This window comes from Lathamus discolor, chromosome 4 (assembly GCF_037157495.1).
Source record: "Lathamus discolor isolate bLatDis1 chromosome 4, bLatDis1.hap1, whole genome shotgun sequence".
Taxonomy (NCBI): Eukaryota; Metazoa; Chordata; class Aves; order Psittaciformes; family Psittacidae; genus Lathamus; species Lathamus discolor.
In genome coordinates this window covers 116,473,694-116,497,320 of record NC_088887.1, presented here as the reverse complement: position 1 = coordinate 116,497,320, position 23,627 = coordinate 116,473,694, and the positions used below count along the sequence as shown (strand labels likewise).

At 44.7% G+C, this 23,627-nt stretch overlaps 1 protein-coding gene across 5 annotated transcripts in view; it reads right to left on the bottom strand.

Moving 5' to 3' along the window:
* Positions 1-23,627, bottom strand: part of MAML2 (mastermind like transcriptional coactivator 2) — a 215,954-nt gene that overhangs the window by 68,618 nt on the left and 123,709 nt on the right. The gene's annotated exons all lie outside the window — the stretch shown is intronic.

The following is a 23,627-nucleotide window of genomic DNA, read 5'->3' as shown; positions in this document are numbered from 1 at the left end:
TGTCAGAATGTTGAAAACTGACAATGAAGCCACTGGAACCATATCAGGCTATGTCAGCCAAGGGTCTGGCCCATGATATACTGCTGGATTATTTTTCAGAGACGTATATTAATACATTAAGCCCTAATTGTTTATGTCTTGAAACATCTGCTATAAAGCACACAGTCCATGCAACACTGCTCTGAGAACTGTAACTCTATTTCCTTTTCCTTGAACACTTACAGAGCTACTTTCATCTGCTCACAGGCCCTGTGGACCTACCGAAGGAAAAGAGGCTCCCAGCTCTGGTCCACCCGATCCACACTGATCCGCCACGGTTGAACACACAAATTCACACTCCCCACACACATAATGAAGATGTAGTCCCATGAGCTGAACGGTTTGGTGCATATGCCCTCAAGCAAGGTGTAGACACGAGTGGAGATGCTCTGAACATGGCTCACAAAAGAATAGACTGCTTTTAAACAAACACAGCAGTCACATCTTTATCTACAGCACGTTAGAGGTGTGCGTACCAAGCAGTGAACGCACACGCAGCCCTCGCCCAGTTGGTACACACGCCATCGCTGTTTCAGCCGTGAGCAATGTCAGGGAACTGCAGGGAAACACAGCCCATCTCCTGCCTTTGTGCACCCGGGCAGGGGCGCACCAGCCTCAGAGGCAGCAGGACACGGCATCTGACATCACCTGTGTGCCAGTGGGAAAATGGCACCAGTGCAAACTGCGATACCTTGGGAGGTGGTTGGTGATGGGCAGAGGGAACGCTGAGAACTCTAATTTTCCAGTCAAGTGAGCAAGGATGACTTATGAGATCTTCCCATCACATTATCTGTACCATGCTGTTTTGTGTACAGAAGTTCATGGGTACCTCATACTCTGCTGTGGCCTCTATTGCCCTCGACTTCAGGCTTATCTTTCTGGGCTCTTCCCAGAAAACTCCAAGTGTGAATACTTTTATTCTGGTGTGAATACCAGTGAGCTGTTTGCAATGAGCTCAACTAACAAATACATATTTCCTCTGTACCCACTTATGCTTCCATTGCATCAGTAGGTCACTGAGTTTAGCCCTTAAAAATAAAGCTTGTAATTTCTCTCTCCAACACTGAAAATCTCATCTCATATCTCAAGTTTCCAGGATAGCTTTTGAATCACAGATTGATGCTTTCATTTCGTAAGGACAGACATGTTGGTGCCTAGTTGTACAAGTCCACAGACCTTGTGCCTTCAAGAGCAACTAATTGTCATTAGGTGTGCCCCAGGGGAAGAGATTTGGGTGGTCACTTGCAAAGAGCATGGACCGTCTTTGGTTATCGTGTTCCTTCTGACACATGAGTCACTGTACTTTCCTTTGCAAAAAAACCCACAGAAGCTGCACTCCCTTTTACCATCATCTTTGCTGCCAGTGTTTATTAGAAATCATTCTCATGCCCCCAAATTCATCTTCCTGGGAAATGGGGAAGTCCCCAGGTCATCAGAATACATGACTTGGCAGCGCATTTTGCTTTCAGATGTGCCGCTGACAGGAAGGCTGAACAGGTAATGAATAATGTATCCTCTGCGTGCATATATGCTTTATATGGTTAATATGCATTTCTGAGTTAATTTTGCTTTTGTTTGACATTTTGAAGCAGAGGGAACTGTTTAAAATGCTTTCATGCTTTCAGAGCACCTGCACCAGGCTTTCTGATACAATCACAAACACGGGTATTACACTGTGCCGTGCTTAGTAGTTGCTTTTCATCTTCAGCTGAACTAGCTGCTAGCAGATACGAGCTGTGAAGTGGTTTGCCTGGTGACACGCACAAGTCAGCAGCAGAGCCAGAGAGAGCACCACCATCTCCAGACACATCCCTTAACCAAGCGCTCCCTCCCTCGACATGGGCTGGAGGACTCCTGGTTTCATAGCATCTGTTCTGCTACTGTGCCACCAAAAAGGGCACGATGCATTGCTAAAGAAGTAAGGAGTGCTGGCTTATCACACCTCTCCAAAACCCTGCAAACACTGCCCTTTGAATGCTGACAACACCTTGGTCAATAGATGTCCCCAGTTTAAAGCAGAAATAAGGCTGCAAAGGTGAAAGAGACTCTCAGGGGACTTCGCTGAGTCTGCTGGAGAGGTTCTGCTTTCACATCCCCCACCGGTTTGGGATGTGGAGGGCAAGGACATGGGAAGGATGTGAGCAGCCCGCAGGGATGAAGCTCCCTCCCCCAGCTTGTACTGAGCTGTTACCAGTTATGCAATATTTAAGATCAGGCTGGATGTGGTTCTTGGCAATCTGATCTAGATGAAGATGTCTCTGCTCGTTGCATGGGGGCTGGACTAGATGTGCTTTGAAGGTCCCTTCCAACCCAAACTCTTCTATGATTCTACGATTCTGTGTGTTTGTTCAGCAAGATGAGCAGTGTCCATCACAAGTCCCTCTGTCTTGCTGTTTCATCTGTTTTCAGAAGGGAGGGAGCAAGGTTCGATTACTCAAACCTCTGCAGTTTTCTAGCCATCACTTTTTTTAACTCCTGATTGCAAGTCAGTACTCAAGCCCTTTTCCCCCAAGCAAAGCACAGTCTCTTCAGAGCGTAAAACCAGACCTTGCCAGATTTCAAGCTCCATCTCTTCCAGTTTGTAAGGAGGATTGATTTGTGTCAGTAAACATAAAACCAAAGTTCCTCTGAGACAGAGGCACATTCCTCAGATCAAACAGGCTGGTGATTACACATCTCAAACTGCTTGAACCGCGTAATACTGAAAGGCTCTGTGATGGGAAATGAGTGACATGACAGTAAGCAGGAGAGGAGGAAGCACTCCATGCAAAGCTCCATCCCACAGGTAGGTGGGCAGCACTGCATGAACCATCAAAGAGGACACGCGCTTCCTGGCAGTCTGTGTTATTGTAAGACCTGATGAGCCTGATGCTGAGCAGGACGTTAACAGCAGAGGGCAAAACTCTAGAGATGACTTGGTCTGAACAGCCCGGGGTGCACCCCGTCCTGCACAGAGGGGCAATTAGTTCCTATTTAAAACTTATTCTGAGTCTTTAAAGGGATTTAAGAGTGGCAGCTTCTTTAATGCTCCCTGACACCAGGCTGAATCAGCATGAGTTCCACTGAGCTAATAACCAGGGCTCATTGAAATCTGGTATCAAATAATTCCTCTTAAAAACAAAACACAAAACCCAAGCAAACCACCTTTCTTTTGGTTGTCATTTCGTACTAAATGTAAAATTAGTGGATTTTGCTGAATATTGATTTTTTTTTCAGGCTCAAAACTTTTTTTCAGAAGAAACAAAAACTTCTTTGGTGCAAAAGCGATTTCTCAGTGAGAAATGTTACAGATTGTTTTCTCCAAAATATCCATATTTAACAATATTTTTATCACGTCTTTGATCCGGTTCTGACATTACCCATCGCCTTGTATTCCTTTCCACAGGGACTGTACATCATGGCCAAGAAAAGAATTTGGCCGTGGCAGCAGGAAATGATAAGGACTTTCTGGCTTCACTTTCACTGAAAGTCTTATGCTTTGTGTGCTTCATGCAGCCTCTTCACTTGGACTTCCTTTTGAATTTGCTTTTGCTTCATTTAACGATGTGTAGTAGGAGCAGAGTGCTTGACGTAAGTTGTAGGTTAAGCGTGCAGCAGGCTTGATTTTCACAGCTCATGGGAAAGCAAAAGACAGCCTGTCCCTCTGACTTGCCCAAGTACCTCCATAGTGCCTGCAGATCCAAAAATACTCATTTCCCAGTGCAAGCCATTGTACAAGCAGCACCATCTGACTGTCATCTCAGCATGTTTATAGCCAGACACTTAAGACTGGACCAAAACACCGAAATGCTCCAAGTAAACAACATAGAAAACATCAGAGTGTGATAGTTTTAAGTCTCCACTAATCGTCACTAGCTGAAGACGCAAAAAGAAGCTCTATCACCTTTGTTCTCCCATCTCTTTTATTTTCCTACTAAGGTTTGCAGCTTTCTTAGCTTGTGTGGTGGAACAACAGCGACAAAACTCATAATGTGCTGTTAACTTAAACTCCAAGCGATGATCACACTTTGTGAAGCAAGCAGCACGGCAGTGTTAGCAGCTCATGTGGAGTAATATTTCTGATGTTAAAAGAGCAGCTTTGGATTTTAGGCTTTTAATATAGAAGCAGCAGACAAACCCACTTTAAAAGGTCCCTTTTGTACTTCCTAGACTTTCTCACAGTATGTGCTGACTGTATCTATAGCTGCACTGTAAACACAATCCTTCATGTATCTGGGGAGGGGAAGGAGTAAAGGAATTACATGAAAAATACAGAAAATATTCAAACAATGGAAGTGGCCAAAAAAAAGAGAAAGAATTCATTCCAAAGGAGGAAACATGCTGAACACTACTTCTATTTATGCTGTGAAAGCACCTTTGCATCCCAGGGCTGGGCCCAGTGAGCCACCCCTGGGACTTAGGGCCTGATCCTGAATGACAGCAGCTCTCATTGTTGAAATAGTGGTACACAGTGTTTGCTGCCAGCCTGTGAGCAGAGCTGAGAATCAGAGAATCATTTAGGTTAGAAAAGACCTTTAAGATCATCAAGTCCAACCTTTAACGTAACACAGTCAAGCCCACCACTAAATCATGTTCCTAAGCACTGCATCTACTCATCTTTTAAATACCTCCAGGGATGGCAACTCACCCACTTCCCTTGGGAGCCTGTTCCAATGCTTGACAACCCTTTCAGTGAAGAACTTTTTACTAATATCCAATCTAAACCTCTCCAGCCTGCAGGAGGACGAGGCACCTCCTCGTTTTCTTACCCCTTGCAACTCACACCACCGTCAGCTTTGGAGCCACCAAGGCACTTGGGGCTGACACAAGGATAAGGAGGAGCCACTGCCCTGAGCTGCCACCTCCAGGGCCATAACAGATCCTAATGCCATGATTACACATGCACTCTTATGGACCATTTCTGACTATAGACACGCTCTTTTGGAATAGGCAGAAGGACTCCTGTTACTGCTGTTTCTATATATCTCCTGAAATCTGGTGTCTCTGGCTTTTCCTACTCTTGCCCACATGCAGGTTCACCTTGATACCTCTCCTGAAGATCTCTGTAGCATGGTCCTCTTCTGAGCACCTCTCCCCAGCCCCTCTGCTCTGCACTTTCTCTGCACAGTAAAAGGGTATTCATTTTTAATCTTTTATCATCATTTGCAGCTTCTGCCCGACATGGCTGAGAATATGAGCGTGACAGTTGCCTTCAGAGAGACTTTAGCACTCCAAGCTCAGGAAGTCCAATCTGCTGGATGATGCTGATCTGGGAAATGGCATTAATTCTTCATGCAGGAGTGAGTGACAGAGCGGAGGCCCCGCACACCGCTGAGCTGGTGTGTCCTCACAGCACAGCACCGTGGCTGGGTCAAAGTGATCCTACCATGGTTGCAAAGAGCTGTGCAAGAGTAGTAGATGCTGTTTCACACTTCAGGTTCTTCCTGCTCCGTGTCTGCAGGAAGGGGACTAACCTCTTGCTCTGAGCAGCGAGGAGGAGGAGATGCAGGTGCCTTCAGCCCCACACTGTCAGTAAGCCTGAGACAGCACCCTCCCACCTTGGCCTCACTCCTCTCCCATTTGGCTAATCAGTTCCTCAGACCACTCCAACCACAAGGAACAGGGTTTGCTGCCATGAGATTTTTGTTCTACACGTCCCAAACCTTCCCACCACCCATCCCTCTCTTTCTGATTATAAGCTCTTTGGGAAGATACTCAGGCTTCTTGGACCAGGTCCTAGCTCTGCTTGATCCTTAAGCATAAGCACCACTGTCAAGAACAATGCTGACTGAGAGGTAACACAAGGTTTTGTCCCTGTTTACTGTAGTAAGTGGCACTAAAACTGAATTCTTAGTAACAAATAAGAATGTTCCTTGGCTGACAAGTATCCACTTAATTCTCATTAGCTGTGAACAAGGCTGGAATAGTAATCAGTATGTTAGAAATCTCACAATTCACCTTCGTTTATGGAAAAATCACATATCTTGCCAACTGAACATACCAACCTAAAAATGCATCCGTATTATTCACAGTGTACTGCCTAGAAATATAACGTCAGGGCTTCGGTCCAAGTTGCTGAAGCACAATAATTATATTTTTTATGCAGATTTTACATCTGATGGATTATAAAATATCATGTCTAGCCACAGTCTTTGAGAAGAATAGGAACACAGAGAAACAATAGCATTTTAACTAGGTCAAGATTGCTAATCAGAATGTAGCAGTCATTACTGTGTGCAAAACAAATAGGCATGAAAGATCTGTATTTCTTCTCCTGCAAGCTGTGTATTTGTCTTCTGGAGAAGTCTTTTCTGTTCCTTTTGTTTCTTTCCTTTTTTAAGATCCTTTTCAACCATGAATAAATTAACCATCACTTTATGTGAAACCTACAGAAATTTATGTCAACGTTTATTACCATGAAATGTGGAACAAAGCATAATGCAACCTGAGCTTTGGGAAATGCGGCTGCTTAACTGATCCTATCCTGATGAGAAGGAAATATCAAATGCATTATAAATGTTGACAGGATGATCAGGCATGTAAAAGAGGTCATCCAACACCACCCTCCACATTGTTTACCAGTTTCATAAGTCAGCTTAAAGTATTAAAAACACATACTGTCTTGCACAGGAAGCTCCTAATCCTCGAAAATGTGGCTGCTGTTATTTGATTTGCCTTTTAGAGATCAATGGCATAGCAGATTTCATCTCAGGAAAGGCTGTTGAGAGCATTCTCGTCCTCGTTTATGCCCAACATCGCTTCCAAACTGGTGTGCAAAGGCTTTGTAGCTTCATTAGAGCATATATCCATGACCATACATGGACTTTTACTACCTGTCTAAGCATCTATCTATCTCCTATGTGACGCTCGGTATCAAGGGTTCAATCAGTGGAGGAAGGCAGCAGCCATCCACCCCGCCTTGGAAAACAAGGAAATATTTAGACTATTTCTCTCTTCCTGAAAATCAATGTGTCACATAGGACACTCATGCCAACTGTTTGGCCTTGAGGTCTTCTGCAGGGTACGTTACAGTTCACAGGAGATACACTCATCACTTGTCAACTGGATGGAAAAGATCCCTCCAGCACAATACCCAGTCATGCTTCCAGCATCAGACTATCAGCCAGGACAAAGAGGGTCTGCCTCAGTAAGAACTGCCTTCCATCACTGGATCAACTAAGACTCTTAATGAGCAACTGGCAAAATGGCTTCTTGTTAGGAGGCAGGAGTCCTGATCCTCTGCCAAAAACTTCAGTGGAGAAGTGATATTTACCATCAAATCCAGGCCTGTGGTAAGAGAACGTCTCTAACAAAGTTGCTGCACTTGCTTGACAGCTGGGTTTGACCTGTATTAGTATCTTCCCCCTGCCTCTCCCCATCATGCATGTTCCCTCCATGAAGAAGGACATAAAGTGAAAGCAGTTCTTAACAGCCATTTTCAAAACCTTCAGCTTAAACATGCAGTGTCAGAACAGCGCAAGTGCACCCCAGTAAGAGTCTGACCTATATGAGCAGAACAGGCAAAATGAGAGGGGTTTGGAGACAAGTAACAGCAACAATTTAAGAGCTTTGAAGATATTCCTTTGAAGAGAAAGGACAATAGAAGGGACAAATAAAAGAGAAAATTATGAAAGTTTATGTAACAAGGCTCTGACAGAATAACTGCAGATCTGGAGGATATTTAGCAACCTTGAATGGCAGTAAATTCATAGAATCATAGAATAGTTAGGGTTGGAAAGGACCTCAAGATCATCCAGTTCCAACCCCCCTGCCATGGGCAGGGACACCTCACACTAAACCATCCCACCCAAGGCTTCATCCAACCTGGCCTTGAACACCGCCAGGGATGGAGCACTCACAACCTCCCTGGGTAACCCATTCCAGTGCCTCACCACCCTAACAGGAAAGAATTTCTTCCTTATATCCAATCTAAATTCAATCCCAATGAAGTGATGAACTTTTTCTTCCAGTGAGGATACAGTCTGAGGAACTACTGACAATCCAGACCTCAGAAGGATCTAAAGAGGTACTGCGCATTTGTTTGCAGATGGGAAGATGCTGACTTACAGAAGGTGACAATAAAAGATTTAGAAGTGGATATGAAATATTAAACATCAAGGTTCAAACCAGTTCATGGGGACTGCTACAGTTGTCAGTGGGCAGGGGAGGAAGATGTCGGGGGAGGAGAGGTAGTTTCTTCAGGCTTATCAAGGTGATAGTGTATCTTCCCCTGATATATTTATCCTTGCTATTGATGAGATGCTGCAGGGTTTAGAAAGGACATGTGTCTGGCTGTGTTTCAAGCCTACTGTATTTCCAACAATTTAGAAGTCTGGAAGAGAACTGTAAAAATGGGAGTCATTCGAACAGTATCTAAATGCCTGCTACTAATTGTACTCCTGAGTTTCAGTTTTAGCCTGGAAACACAGACAGAATGACAGAACAAGGATGAATCATGGAAATCAGTCTGAGACAAGGGAAGAGCATCAGAAGGTTTTGGGAGCCCTGAATGCCTTGTCTTGGACTAACACATGTTGCCATTCAAGTGATTTTTCATTGTCTGGTCTTTCTTTGAGGACCATCTTGGTATTTTTATGAGAAGGTTGAAAGAATCCAAACCAAGGAAGATGACCAGAGAGGGTGAATGGAAGGCTTGGAAACAACCACCCACCCAGGAAGGAATGCTCCAGGAGGTCAGCGTGGTTAGAAGGAACCAGGAGCAGTATGGGGTAAGAAAAAGGCATCTACAAGCTAAAAACCACCCAGCCAACCATTCAGGTACTGAAAAGCTGATGAGGTTATGCTTAAAAGGAATGTGAAAAATGACAAGAGGCGTTGAGAGGATGAATAAAATATGTTTGCACAAGCAGACAAGTCAAACACGTGGAGACATCTCTGAAGAAATTGAAAATAAGTTTTCTGGCTTTCTTTTTTTCTCTGATCAACAAAGAGAATATTTGATAGTACAGAGCATCTAGCAAAAGCTTGGCTTTTGTAAAAAGATTTTCTTTGGTAAAAGGAGATTACGTGGCAATAGGGTTCTTGTGTCCCAAGGGCTGGTGATTCTGCACCAAAAATATAACATTGAACAGTGTTACACTGGTCACTGGATAGGTAGGAAGAGTATGTGAAGACCAAATCTGGTGCATGGAAGGCATAGAAGACGGAAGGAAAAAATGTGAGAGCCCATGCCTTGGCCTGTCTGTGGGAGGCAGGTTCAGTGTCAGTGCCCTCAACCACCCTCAGCTGGACTGAGGAGACCCTCAAGGAGACAGCGCCAAGATGGGACGTGCAAACCTCCCAGTGATGAGGTTTTGCACACTGCTGCACTTCAGCTCCTTTGTCCTGCCCCTCTGAGGCAAAACCCTGCTGCTGAGCACACACCGTAATTGGTGGCTTGGAGCACAGTGACTGAAACTGTCAGTACAGTTCCCTGCTGCAGACGTTCATGTCTCTCAGCCATCCAGTCTCCAAGAAGCCTTTGTACTGAATGCCTTTATCCTGACTACGGCTTTCTTCAAGGGGATTGTTCATCCTAGACTCATCACTGAAGATGCTCCTGGTAGTTCTGGACAGGAGCCCATCCCCACCAGCGGTGGTGGTAAACCACGAGGGGTCACCACAAACCTTTCAGGTATTTTTGGCCACTATGACAGTTTTCAGTGAATGGGACAGAAGTGGATTCATTACAATCCATGCTTCCTATATGCCATGCTTCCTACGTGCACTAATCACTTGTTACGTGAATTCATGCAAATAGAAACAGCACTGAAAAATGAGCAGTTCTAGGTCCCTCAAAGACAACAGCCATTCTCAAAGTCCTATTTTCCTCCACAACGGTCTTGATCCTGTTTCTAGAGCCAGTTGTGCTCACTGGCTTTGAAAATTCAAAATGAGAAAAATTCCCTACTTGGCAATGACTGACTGGAATAACATGTCCTTCCTGACACAACACACCATGATAAGGGGACATGCTCTTGCAAGACTGGACACAGGCACTACAACTATCACAAGATGTGGAGAGTTCCTTAGATTTCCTTTAGGATCATAAATGACATAGCTGTGAAGGGACCTCCACACATCATGCAGTCTAGGCCTGCTGAAAGCAGTTACCTTCAAAGTTACATCAGATTGCTTAGGACATTCTACAGGCAAGTGCTGGACACATCCAAGGATGAATACTCCACAGCCTCTCCAGGCTCTAGTTCCCCTTTTTTCCTTATGCCTAGTTAGCAACTTGTGTTTCTTGCCCCTCATCGTTTTGCTGTTCACTTCTATGACAGATCTGGTATGTAACTGGCAAACTTTGAGTATAGAGTGAATGGAGGAAATGTATGAATTTGACTTGTCTCCAAGTCAACTATATATATGATGATGAGGAGGAGGAGATGAAAGCCATCAATGACAATGCACTTGAGAAATGTCAATCTCTGTTTCTATACAGATTCCTTCAGGGAAGGTGTTAGATCAGTAGCTTTTAAATGACATGAACAATCAAAGGATTGACCAAGCAAACTGATTCCACACCAGATGAATCTGAGTTGCTAAATGATGCTTTCCTTAAGACTGATCTAAAGTCCATTGAGATATCCAAGTCTTTAAATGTACTTCGATGGACTTTGTTTCTCTCTGATTGTAAGATTCCATGACAAAGACTTTATCTATTTTTCTGAAAAACACTCTTCATGCATTTAGACACTGTCAAGCACATTAATAACGAGTCCTGTTTTCCAGCTAAATTCCAAAAGACACTGATGCATATTCAGCGCCTCTGAAAAGCAGACATCTATTTAGGTGCCAAATATGGATCCCAATCTACTTTAGAAAATACTACACTGGATAAAAAATGATTTCCATTTTGATGACTAATGTGACACTTTCACCTTTACAGCACCAGTTAACGGTGACTGGAAATCATTACAGTTGAAGGGCTGCACAGCAAACTGCTCTCCATGAAACTCTGGAGGTAGCAGGCCAGTTCCTAGTGGCCAAATGACCACATTACTCTTGGTGCTAATTAGTTCCTTTCACCCTTCATATGCTCCCCTTTCTTTCATAAGCCTTAGCTAGGAAGCTCTGGGTCAAACATGCTCAGAGGGCACTCACCAACTTTTCAACCTCAGAAAGACCAACCAAAACCTCAGGGTTATCCAAGCACTTCAGTGACACTTCGCTTGCTTATTCCTTAGACTAGACTTGCTTTGGCAGATGCGTATTTATTCTCATTTATGGTGTGGGAATACATATTTTATAGACTGCTAAAATCTCCAGAAAGATTCAAAGAGATCTCTGTCTAGGAAAGAAGTCTTACTTTGTTTACACACAGACTTCTATCTATGGCAGTCTGTGCTTAGGAGAAGCCTTTGGAAAGGCAGACTGTGAAGCCTTGCTTGGGACATGGACCAAATCTGAGCAGTCTCCAGGGGAGCTGTTGCTCTGGTGGGCATCCATGAGTTAAGTCTTTAGGTCATCAATCAGGGACCTTTCACACATACTTTAAAAAACAGAGGTGGGAAAGTGCTTTCCCACATTCCCTGAGTAGAATCCAAATTCCAGGGACCCCGTACATGCTGGTATCTGCCTGCATATATGTCCTCATCTGTACTGAAGCCCTATGCAACAGCAAGCCAAATTTCCTACTGCTATAAACAGATGCAGCTACACTGACCTGTGTCAGTGTTTTATTAAGAACCAGCCCTGGAGCCTGAAATCTGGATTACAAACCAGCGTTTACTGGAAGTGTGGATTGCAGCAGGAACTTTTGTTGGATGTCTGTTGCAACAGACTCCTCGCTTCTTTTTAAAGTGCCTGTAGTGTTGCAGGCTTTTACTAAGGGAACACAATGGAGCTGGCAGGAAAGCAACAGCCCTTCACCGTCTCTGAAGAGCAAAAATACCCCAGCAGTCCTTAAGGATACAGCACTGCTAGGTAACTGGGACAGTGAATTAACAAGGGCTGACTCTTCCCTCCCTCTGTTTGCAAGGATAGCAAGTAACAAAATCTGGCAGGCTGAAAAGCCCCTGCTTGGAGGAGAGAGACAAAGAGGCAGGGCTGAAATCCATCGTGTCAGTTTTAAAAGGCAGAGTTTTGCATTTACACAATATGCCCATTCTTGTTCTCCTTGACTCATGGAAAAATATTGAACATCGGACAAGAATGTAGGAATGTGTCTGGTGCCTGATCTCCACAAAAATCTAAACGCCGTTTGCATTCACGTACGAAATAAAGTGCGGCTGTCCGGGCTCCCTTGATGGGTTAAGAAAATAACAGTAGTGATAGCAATATCGCTATAATAACAGCAGTGATACAATTTTAACGCTGGCTGTGTGACTAGCACAAGTAAAGCATGAGCCCAGCCCATAATCCCCACCAGAGCTTTCTAGACCATTTGCCTGTCACAAGCATCGCAAAGGCTTCTCTCCACTGACTGCATCCGAAGCCACTGTTTGTTTTGCTGGGTAAGCAGAGGTTAAAGCTTTTCATTGCTTTTTTGACTTCAGATGCCATAATAGTTGCAGTGCCTATATTACCATCTATGGCAGACAGTCTGCATGTCTGCCAACTGTCAGGCAGCCTATTCATCTCCAGTTGCCTTTTGCCTACTTTCTGCAGCAGCAGAATTTCCCTCCATTTGATTTCATGTGCTGGAGTCCTGCTCCTGCCGATGTTTCTGCTGCTTGCTTTTAAACACAGCCTGGCTTCAAGCCTGGGGGCCATGGGAGCCTGCAGCCCCAAAGAACCTGTGGCTCCCATGTTGCATGCAGCTTGCCAGCCAGCCAGCTATGGACCTGGTTTGGGCAACATCATGTAACTGCCAGTATGTGACTGGGGGTTGCTGGCTAAACCCAGTCGTTGACTGGAAGAAGAGTTAAGCAATGGCCTCACCATGGCCTGCACTGATGGGCCACTCTAGGATCCCCCAAAACACCCTCTTCCTGCTTGTCCCATGGCAGAGCTGTGGAACCTGGCTACTCATCCCCTGTCTAAAACCCCATCTTCTTTCCCCATTTCTTTTCTTCTACCTAAGGCTACGTGCTCTGTGTGGGGAGGATATTGGTACACATCATGTTTGGCTGCTTCTGACCCAGATGTTCCTGGAAATCCACTCCAGCATCTTTAGGCACTAGTGCATCTTTGAAACATTCAATACTGTGGTATTTTACCATTTTACTAAAGCCTCCTTAGCAAGTAGGACTGTTCAGGAAGATGGACAGGACCCAGGCCATCAAGTCCAGCCCCTACAATCACAGCCCTATGCTATATCCTCCTTTGCCTAAACAAATCATGCTCCTGTTTAAGAGAACCTCTGAAATCAAGAGAGGCAATGCTGATATCTGCTGCTTACCTCTTTTTGCTCCCCAGTACGTTAGTGATCTGAAAACCTGCAGACCTCCACATTTCCTGACCCATGGCATGAGCCAGTGACTCACAGGAGAAGGATGAGCAGCTCTGCCATCCCTTGTGACAGGGGTAACATAGATCACGCAGTTGCATGAGGCTTGTCAAACTGGTGTGCTTATTTTGCCTTTCCCTAGGTGTGACCCAGCCCATTGCCTCCTTACCCAGGCTGTGAGAAGGCTCTTGAAATTCCATTTAAAATCCTAACCCAGACGGACCAATCTCACAGTTCACCATCACTGAGCCCTGAGCCCCGGGCTGCTCTTCCTGCCATTGCTGCTTTGTGAAATTTCCTACCGAAAAGAAATGGTACCTCAAAACACCCTCCCTCACACAGCCCAGCCGGGAAGCCCACAGCCAGAGGCATTTGCCTACCTCCCTGCTGCACAAGGAGCCCGGGTCTAGAGCTCCTGAAGTCAACAGAAAGACTGTTGTAGACATCAGTGTGTCTTGGATCAGGCCCCAGCTACCCTAGAGAAGAGATGGGCTTTGCAGCCCATCCAGATGGTTAACAGCTTTAACATACAACCGCTGCCTTATTAAATCTACAGTAAATTAAATGAACACTTAAGACACTCAACTGAAAGTGCTATTGACTGTGGTAATTAAATTGAAATACCCAATTAACCACACCAGAATAGGAAATGAATATATCATGGGGCACCACTCTGCTGTGGTGTCTGAGCCAGTCAGATGCTGTCTATACCTTAATTTGGGCTGAAATAATTTTTTAAAGGGAGTTTATGATTATTTAAAGATGTGTTTATATAGCACATGCATATATATGTCTTTATATGTGTGTGTATATATACAGACACATATTATGCTATTATATCCAAGTCTTCTGTCTGGGTTCTTAGTCTCACGTTGGCAGAGCCATACTTTTAATTCCAGGTCAGCCACCATCTTCCAAGATAAACTCGCACATTATTAAAACATCTAAATCAGAAGGATTACAAATGTCCCGCAGTGGGCTTTTTTATTTTCCTTGATTAAGAACATTTACATGGAGGTGTCTGCAGCTCCAAAGCCATTGCAGAGCGAGGCCAAAGTGAATGCCTGGCAAAAAAAGAAGAGAAAGAGCCTTTTTTCCTACTGTTGAGCCTGTGTTGTCAGGTCCCTGCCTGCTGCTCTAACCACAGCCACCCCAAAGCAAAAGTTTACCTTTAATTAAGACAGAGCATTAGGTTTCTTAGGCTCTGAACCCTTTCCTTGCACTCCTTTTTTCTATCAGGAGTGGAAACTTTATCTCACCTACAGAGGTACACCTTGCCCAAATGTTGAGAGACTGCAGTGTAGAATCATAGAATGGTTTGGGTTGGAAAGGACCTTAAGCTCATCCAGTTCCACCCCCCTGCCATGGGCAGGGACACCTCACACTACACCATGTTGCCGAAGGCCCTATCCAAAAACCTCCACTTCTTCACTCCAGGCGAGTCTTCTGAGGAAAGGTATTCAGCCATCCCCAGTGACAAAGTGCCCCCAAAAGCGAAGTGGTTTTGAGGCTTGGAGCAGACTTGGGCATGGCCACCAGACCCTGCTCTCCCAGAGATGTGCATGAAGCCCTGGCTCTGGCTTGGCCTTTGTTTGGAGGGGAATTTGCCCTCCACAAACCACAAAACTGCAGCCTTGTAATGGCAGCACTCAGAATGACAAAAGGCCAAATTGGGTTACAGTCCCTTAACATTACTAAGCTATTTGGATAGTGACAAGAATTACTTTTAATGATTCATGTCGCAGTCTCATAGACAATAACCAGACAGTATCTATAGGACTCCAAGCTTTAATCCAGCTCAGGATTGTGTAGATCCTGAGAAAACAGAGACATGACAGGATGGAAGACCTTCCAAATCATAGAATCATAGAATAGTTAGGGTTGTAAAGGACCTCAAGATCATCTAGTTCCAACCCCCCTGCCATGGACAGGGACACCTCACACTAAACTATTCCACACAAGGCTTCATCCAACCTGGCCTTGAACACTGCCAGGGATGGAGCACTCACAACCTCCCTGATTTGGTGGTTTGAGTAGGGAACACATTTCCTTCCATTTCTTCATCCATCCCACTCATCCTGGCATTGCCCCAAGGATTCTCCCTGGCTTGCCCTAGGGTGGTGACCAGTTCCCATTCCTGCGTGGTGCTCCTAATGGCTTCACTGTCTTGATGCCCAATGGACAATGCTGAGGCAGGTGGCTCTCCTTGATGAAGCTGGACCCTGCATCCATGTGGGACCAAGTTCAAAGGGTCTGAACTGCTGTCCTCCACCCAAGCTGTGGAGCTGGGGAAGGCAGAGGTGATCTAACCATGGTTCTGTAGTGTTTCAGGGAAGCCTTACAGGTACCGTTTTTGTAGGTCTTCTCTTTGCTTTGGTCGCACCTCCATTTTGGCCACTTCCATATGTTTTCTGGACCAAACTGATCTCTTATTGTTCCTCTCCTCATAAGTGGAATTGCAGCCCCTGTGGCCCTCTGCCACTGTTTATGCTGGCAGAGCCCAGTGGATATTGGCAGGCAAACTTGGATGGGATTCACAGAGCGAGAGGGCAGGGCAGGAAGAAAGGGCACACTGTGGCCCTCAGTGCCTTTGCTCGCTTTGCAGAGAGCATGCCCATGGACGGAGGGAAAGGAGGTCACAGGTGGGGTAGGAGCTCTCCTTGCTGGCCATGAATCTGGTTTTAAATTGCTTAGGTCTGAAATGTACCTTAGATCTTGTTGGGTATCTGTAAAACCTGCGTCCTCTCCATGGAAGGTGCTGGCCCCAGAAACTTTCTTCCATTTATCACAGACTGGTTTGGGTTGGAAGGGACCTTAAAACTTATCCAGTTCCAACGCCCTGCCACGGGCAGGGACACCTTTCACTAGAGCAGGTTGCTCCAAGCGCCTGTGTCCAACCTGGCCTTGAACACTGCCAGGGATGGGGCAGCCACAGCTCCTCTGGGCACCCTGTGCCAGCGCCTCAGCACCCTCACAGGTGTTTATCTAAAACCACTTCTGAACATATCATCTTGCCCACTCTACCTTGGGAAGGAGAGGTCATACAGCCATGCACATGATGTGCTGGAACAGAGATGCCCCAGGCTTCTCTGCCATTGACTAAGGTGGCCCACATGTGAGATGTCCAATTAAACCAACTCTGGCTGAAGGCAATAGAAAACTCATATTGGACCCTGAGGCCTGTCCTTGCTGCATCAGAGCCTAAAAGAAGAACCTGGCCCTCGCTGCCTGGCTACTATTCAAAACAGCTCTTAGTTATGAAGAACAAATTGTAAGTTCCCGTGTAATGTCCCTGGCAGAATCCAAACTTGTTAAAAAAAAGAAGCCTGTAAACATCATTCCCACTCAGGAACTGTGCAGTGTTATACCCTGACCCCGTTGCACTTTGACATATCGCAGAACTACGCAGGCTGAATCTCACCCTTCCAGCCCTGAACGACATGTTTCGAAAGGTTTCTCTCCTTTTCCTTTCCCTCACTGCCTAATGCAAAGAAACGTCTCATTTTGCTCGTGCAGATCTAAAGCGATGACATACAGCTTAGAAACGACTACAAGTACAACAGGGACACTATGAGCAGCCACAGTTTGTGAGCTCCAATTCTGCATTTACCTGCTGGGAAAGGAGCAGTGAGGAGCAGGTCCCTGATCCTCCTATCCCTCTGCCGAGCCCGGGGGCTGTGTGTGAGACGTTTGTTCATATGCCCAAGGAACAAAACCATGCCATGGAAACCCTGCTTGTGTCTTTGCTGAGTTGTACTTCTGTGCTTCCCAGCTCGCAGGCGAAAGGAAGCACAGCTTCCCCAGACCCGAGCGCTCCTGTGCTGGCGGATTATTTATTAAACAGTGATGGGAGGCTGAAGCTGTTTTCACTGAAGAACAGTTCGTTCAAAGCCTAGCGGAGAAGCAGAGTTGCCATAGTTACCTGAGCAAGCCCTTAGCACGGCACAGCTCCTTCCTACAGCCCAAGAGTTTAGGTCAGCTTGCAAGTTTGTCAGACAAAGCTTAATGATTACCTGTTTCATGCGAGTGAATTGCATTTATCAAGCGAGGAGGTGGCGTGCAAACCAGGGACAGGACTGCCCTCCACCCATATATTCTTTTGCTGGTCCAAGAAGCCCATGGGGTTCACACTCCCTGCAAATTCTGTAGGGTATCTGGACAGCTGGGGAGGAGCTTGGAGTAAAAACACATTTAGACCTTGGCACAGGTTTCGGCCGTCCAATCCAGCCCCATCATTAACAGCTTCTGTACAGCACTGCTCTTCCTCTAGGGGCTGTAAGAATGAACTAAACCTTTGTTCAACCTAAACTTCCTTTCCTTGTCTGCCGTTCCTGCAGACTTTCCATTCTAGTGGTCCTATTGTTTCACTTGGAAATGTCAGAGAGCTGCACAGCATGCTCATTTTATAAGGAATATGTTCCATTTCAGGAGGCCAAGATCGTACACTGTGTTGTTCCACAATTAATTTGCTTGAAACTTGCTTGGGCTCACTATGGCTTGTCTGAAATGGCCTTCTTTCTTTCCCTCTTTTTTCCTTCTTTTTTTGGGCCCCCACATCTGTATTTAGATTGGTAACTACCACAAGCACCAGCTTTGCACCTGAACAAATAGGACTGACGAGGACAAGATTAGCTCCTTTGTGCAGACCAATTTGGACACTGGGCATCTCAATGAATGGGCATTTTGCTTTTGAACATCCCTTACTGGAAGCGGCAAAAAAAAAAGAGTAAATACCCTGATTGTATCGTCTGTTAAGTGGGTCATTCCTACAAAGGGGACTGGAAAATGTGCCTTCATACTCACAGTTTCCTTCAGTTCTCCTTGCTGTAGAGTTCGAGAGAGCAAAAGGGAGAAGAACGTGCATAGAAACTTAATTCTCCTGAGGTCTGGTGAAGTTGGGCAATCCACAAACTGGCACAAACTACATCACCACAGTGCCTAGGTTTCCATATTGCTCTGACTTTTTTCCTTCTTGGCCTCTTTCCCCAGCAGCTTTTTATCATGGTTTCAGGCATAAGTACATCCCTACCAACCAGGACAACTGCAATTTAATTAAGAAGCAGGTGATGTGAGCACAGGGAAAAGTGGCCACATACACATACACTGTCATAAATAGCGTAAGTTTTGTGAGACCACTTTGGTGCATCTTGCTAAGGGACTGCGATGAGGGATGGATGATGTTGTTGACCTGGGACCAGAGATTCAGAGGTATTTAGGCCCCTAAATCTTACTCAAAATCAATGGGGATTAAGTGTCAAAGCTGAGAAGCTGCCTAAACTCTCCTGGAAGATCTAAGACTGAGTTATAACGTGCCCACTCAAGCAGTCCTGCTTACCTCCACTTCCCTTTCTGACCCATATGTTTGGCATGCATTTTGGAAGGCATGAGCTCATGTAGCATGGTGCAATTCAAGTACAAGATAGAGAAGAGGACACAGAATAAAAGAGTACATGATGAAGCACAGAGACAAGGATGAGAAGGAAACATTACAGAAGTAGAAAAACAGAGAGAAAAGGGAAGATGATGGAAAGGTTGGACAAGGAATGAAAAAGGAACAATTTAAAGGACATGGAAAAAGAAGGGAATGACCCATCTGAGAGAACAAGGAATGGAAAAGTGACAGTTTACGATTTAGTCTGAGGAATACTGGACAACAGAAATGAAGAGATCTGCAGCAAGATCCTAAAGAAGAAAGAAAGAGTGAATGAAGCAAAGGAATGGAGGATGGCAGGCCCAGAGAGGTTGTTACTCTTTATTCTGTAGGCAGGTCTTCATTGTCCTCAAGTTTTAAGGAGTAGCTCACGTGCAAAGTAGTTTGTCATTAGTGAACCTTTGCAAGACGCACCCATGTAATGATCTACTTTTAATTTTTAGATGTCTTTATTAAAATAGCATGTTCCTGGCTGGTTGATTAGCACAGGGGACATTGAATTTCCAGAGACGGTAAGCATGGAAGAGCATCATGCCATTGGAGTTTTGGTTGCTTCGGGTCTTTGCATTTCCCTCCTGTCCCTGCCAGTGCTGAGCCAGTTCCAGTCAGATGCAGGAGTCTCAGGGAAGTAAAGCTCTTAACACACTGCATGAAAACTAGCAGCTGGGATTAGAACTTCCAGCCTGGGGCCAGACAAGGGAGGCGCTGGTTCGGCCCAGCCGTATTTGTTCAGCAAAGGCTGGCACAGTTACAAATTAACCCAGAGAGCAGCTAATGTCTTTTGCCTGGTGAGGATGCTATAGGACACAGAAGAAGAAGCTGGGTGCGTTGTGGTTGGTAAGAAAATGGAATGTAAAGGGACAATGACTCAAATCTGCAAGGAACCCATTTTTTTCTTCTGTGTCTTTACCATCTCAATTTTCAGAGGTAAATTACCCTTGATGATTTAGGCCATAAAAGCTTTTGAGTCATCTTCACTATTTAGCTGTGAAAGATGAGACAGTTCAGTTCAAATCACTAATCTGAAGACATGTTAAATAATTAACAGTATATGGTCTGCAATGCTATTTACCATCCCATGGGGCTCCTAGCCCTCTGACCTTCTAACAGCCTTATTTCATAAACAATGCTCTGCAGGGTTGCACATGACAAAACTTCTTAAAACAAGGAACTGTAATTCAATATCAGTCTAATCGACATGTGTAGTGGAGCAGGTAGCTTGCGCCGGTTCTTTTGGGCCTTAAGTAAATAGAGTGCATTAAACAATAGACAAAACTGCAGGGGAAAGAAAGGGAATGCAGTATAGGCCGGTGCCAAAGCTTGAATTCATACGATGTAGTAAACTAAGGTCACTGCCTTTGTTAAGAAAATCTTGGCAAATTGCGTCTGCTGTAGAGGTCAGGCAATTATGTTCACAAGGAAACACAAACTTGCACGTTATTTAACATTTCCAGCCTCTGTAGCACAGTCCTACGTCAGTTTAAATATACAACATCCCCAATGAGTAACAGATACTGCTGAACACGCTGCTTTCCTACAGGCTCAGTTCTAACAGTGGTAGAAACATTTATAGCAAAGTTGTGTTTTCGACCTCGTTGAAATGGAAAATGGTTGAGAATGACTCAAAGAAAAGTTGAGTGCTTTATTTCGCCTCCTTCCAAGTTTTGTATTTTATGCTAGTTCTTATTTAACTTTGCTTTGGGTTTACTGCTCTTTTTCTGTGTTCACCATTTCATCTCAGGTTTCGCAGTGCTCTCAGCACAGGTCAGCCTCTCTACCCTGACCGGCTGAGTGTCATTTATCACAATATTTGTCAAATAGTGAAAAGATAAACTAGCAGATAATCACTAAATGTTACGGGTTGACATTAGCAGCAAACTAAAATGCCAGGTCACCCAGAATCTTGCAAAATTAAAGTCTTTTCCAAGAAGCAAAAGAAGTCTGTATTTTTTCTACTTCTATCTTGATTCAACTGAACTGCTAACTATAGCGTGCAGCTTTTGGCTGGAAATGATCTTGGCATCAGAAAACTCGAAGGTAGCAAATATGGCACCAATTTCTAAAAAGGTTCTTGGGAAAAATGCTTATACCAGGCAAAACGTACAAATACAAAAGTCTAAAGAATAGCTTTAGGTGACACCTGGATAAATAGGATATACTGGAGAAGACCAGCTCAGCTTTTGCAAAGGAAAATTGTACTTCACAACCCTTTTCTGAAGGAGATAACAAGCATGTGAACAAGAGGAATTCAGTTGACATAGCTTAACAGGAAAGCTTGTCCCCAAAGGCGCTCAGCAAGATCACTTGTTAGAGGTGCTTAAAGAAACTAAGCCGTTGTAAGAGGGAAGCTCCTCGCATTGCTTAAAAGGCAGAATGGAAGCATAAGAGCAAATTACCCATTTTCACCGTGACAGGAGATTATCGGCAATGAGGTGATAGAAAAGCAGATGAAATTCAGTATAGACAAATATAAAATCCAGCACATGGGAAACAGTCCTTATTCTACCTACAGTGACGGGCCCTAAACTCAGTCTTACTCCTTAGGAATGAGACCCCAAGGTCAGGATAGACAGTGCTGTAACACCATTTCAGTGCTCAGCCGTGCAAGTGCTCAGACAGCTAGCTGAATGGCAGCAAAGGAATAGAGAGCAAAGCACAGGCACATCATGCTGGCACTGTTTAAATCCACCCCCTGTCTCAAAAAGAACATAGTAGAAAGAAAAATATACAGAGAAGGGCAGAAAGGACAGTAAAAGGGAAAAAATACCCAGCTTCCACCAGAGGAACTAGTTAAATAGACTAAGGTTTTTCAGCCCAGGAAAGGAAAAATTGAGGGGGGAATATGACGTAAATGTGTGAAACTTGTTGTACGGAGTAGGAGAACAGTGATCAATGAATCCTCTGATGCAATAGTTGGAGGATATCATGTAAAATGAGCACATGGCAAGGTAAAAGCAGACAAGGAAGTCCTTATGTGAGACATTGCCATGAAGCTATTTTTAGCAAGATGTCACACGTGCTGTAAGTTTAAATGGGTTCAGAAAGCAACTGGATAAATTCATGTGAGAAAAAAACATTCAAGAAATTAAATACAAATACACTGTTTCTTGATACTTAGCCAAGAATGGTTGGAGGCCGGAAGAGTATCCTGGGGAAGGAAAATGTGTGCCTATCTGGTAATGATGTTCTTCCACTGATGACCACTAAGAGTGACCACACACAGAACCAGACAAACCTTTTGTCCTAGCCAGTCCAGACCTCTTACTTGTGCTTGCTCGGAGATATAAATCACAACCTTTTTACTTGTGTATGAAATGAAATACCACTTTTTTTTTCACTGGCTCTTCTGTTCATCTCAAACTGCACTCAGCTTAGGGGTGAGCATTTAGAAAATACATTGAGAAGGAATGCAAGAAATTTTTTAAGGTCTCATATCTTCTGGCCTGCAAATGTAATTTGTTATACAAAGATGTTCACACAACAGTCAGGAAAAAGGAGCTTTCATGTGGTAGAGATTATTGGGTGCTGGTGTAATGTAACAAACACTAATGAATGCTAATGAAGGGATCTGTTTCTGCAGACACGGTTCCACGCTGTTTAAAAGGCAGCTTCCAAACTCCTCTCTCATCACTAAGCCCAAATTCATCCATCACAGCATTGAAACAAACTGCTGGAAAACATAAGCATTGGTCTGTCAGAAGCATCTCCCTGCACAGCTCTGAGGCTGAATCCACTGTGCTGCAGTCTTCACCTTTTAGAGATCAACTCAGCCATGACTTTCAGAATAATCTGGAATGTTTTTTCCCTTGGGTGAAATCCGTTGAAACTGATGGATATGTTGTTTTTGAAAATCCCGGTGGGGCCGAGAGTTTACTTCCAGTGCCTAAGTTTTGAGAACGCCAAACGATTTAGTTGTAGTTGTGTAATCCTGAACTGGAAGCAGGGAATGGGTGATCCAAGAACAGGTTTGTCATCTCCAGCCACTAAACACTGGCATGTTAAAGCCTTCATTTAAACTCAAAGCATGAAGGAGAACATATTATTGTTCTGCACTAAAGATGAGCAAGTAGATTGACCCAGGAGGGAGCTGGTGGTCCAGGCCAACCCAGTCCTTGGACCTGACGTTGTTTTTCTGGTGCCTTGCCTCCACTTGCCTCATGTTTTTATCCTTTGCGTTCCCTGTTTCTCCTGATAACAGTTCCACAGTTGTTTTGCTCCCTGACGCTGCCGAGGGCTCTATTTTTAATCTCAATTAATGTGGGGGCCCAAACAAAGCAAAACTTATCTCTCTCATGCATTGTTTGTAAAGGGGCTGTTTAGTCTGAGGTCATGAATGCAGGCAGCTTCGCAGCCTCCTCCAAAGGCAAGCAATGCTCAGGGCCTGCCTGACTCCTGCCAATGAAAACTACCTTGCAGGTTTGCTTCATACACTTATGGGGTTTTATCACTGAGGCCTTCTTAATATTCCCTGCAGCCTCACGCTTTCCATGCAGGTGTGTGGATGCTTCTTGGGCTGTCTGTCACTGCTGTGAGACCATCTTGGATCTTTTGGACAAGTGAGTAAAGATGCCTTTCATAGACCTCAGCAGCTCCTCTCCTGACCACAAGTTATTTTGGCCATAATCAGGACATCCTGACCACCACGGACTTAATGTGCTTAACTAAGAGGGATGCAGACAGGTTACCTAAAGCAAGAGCTAATTCATGATGGTGCCTGAAAACAACTGATGCTCCTAAGAACTCATTTCCTTGGGTACCAAAGGCTTATAAATATGCCCTAAAGCA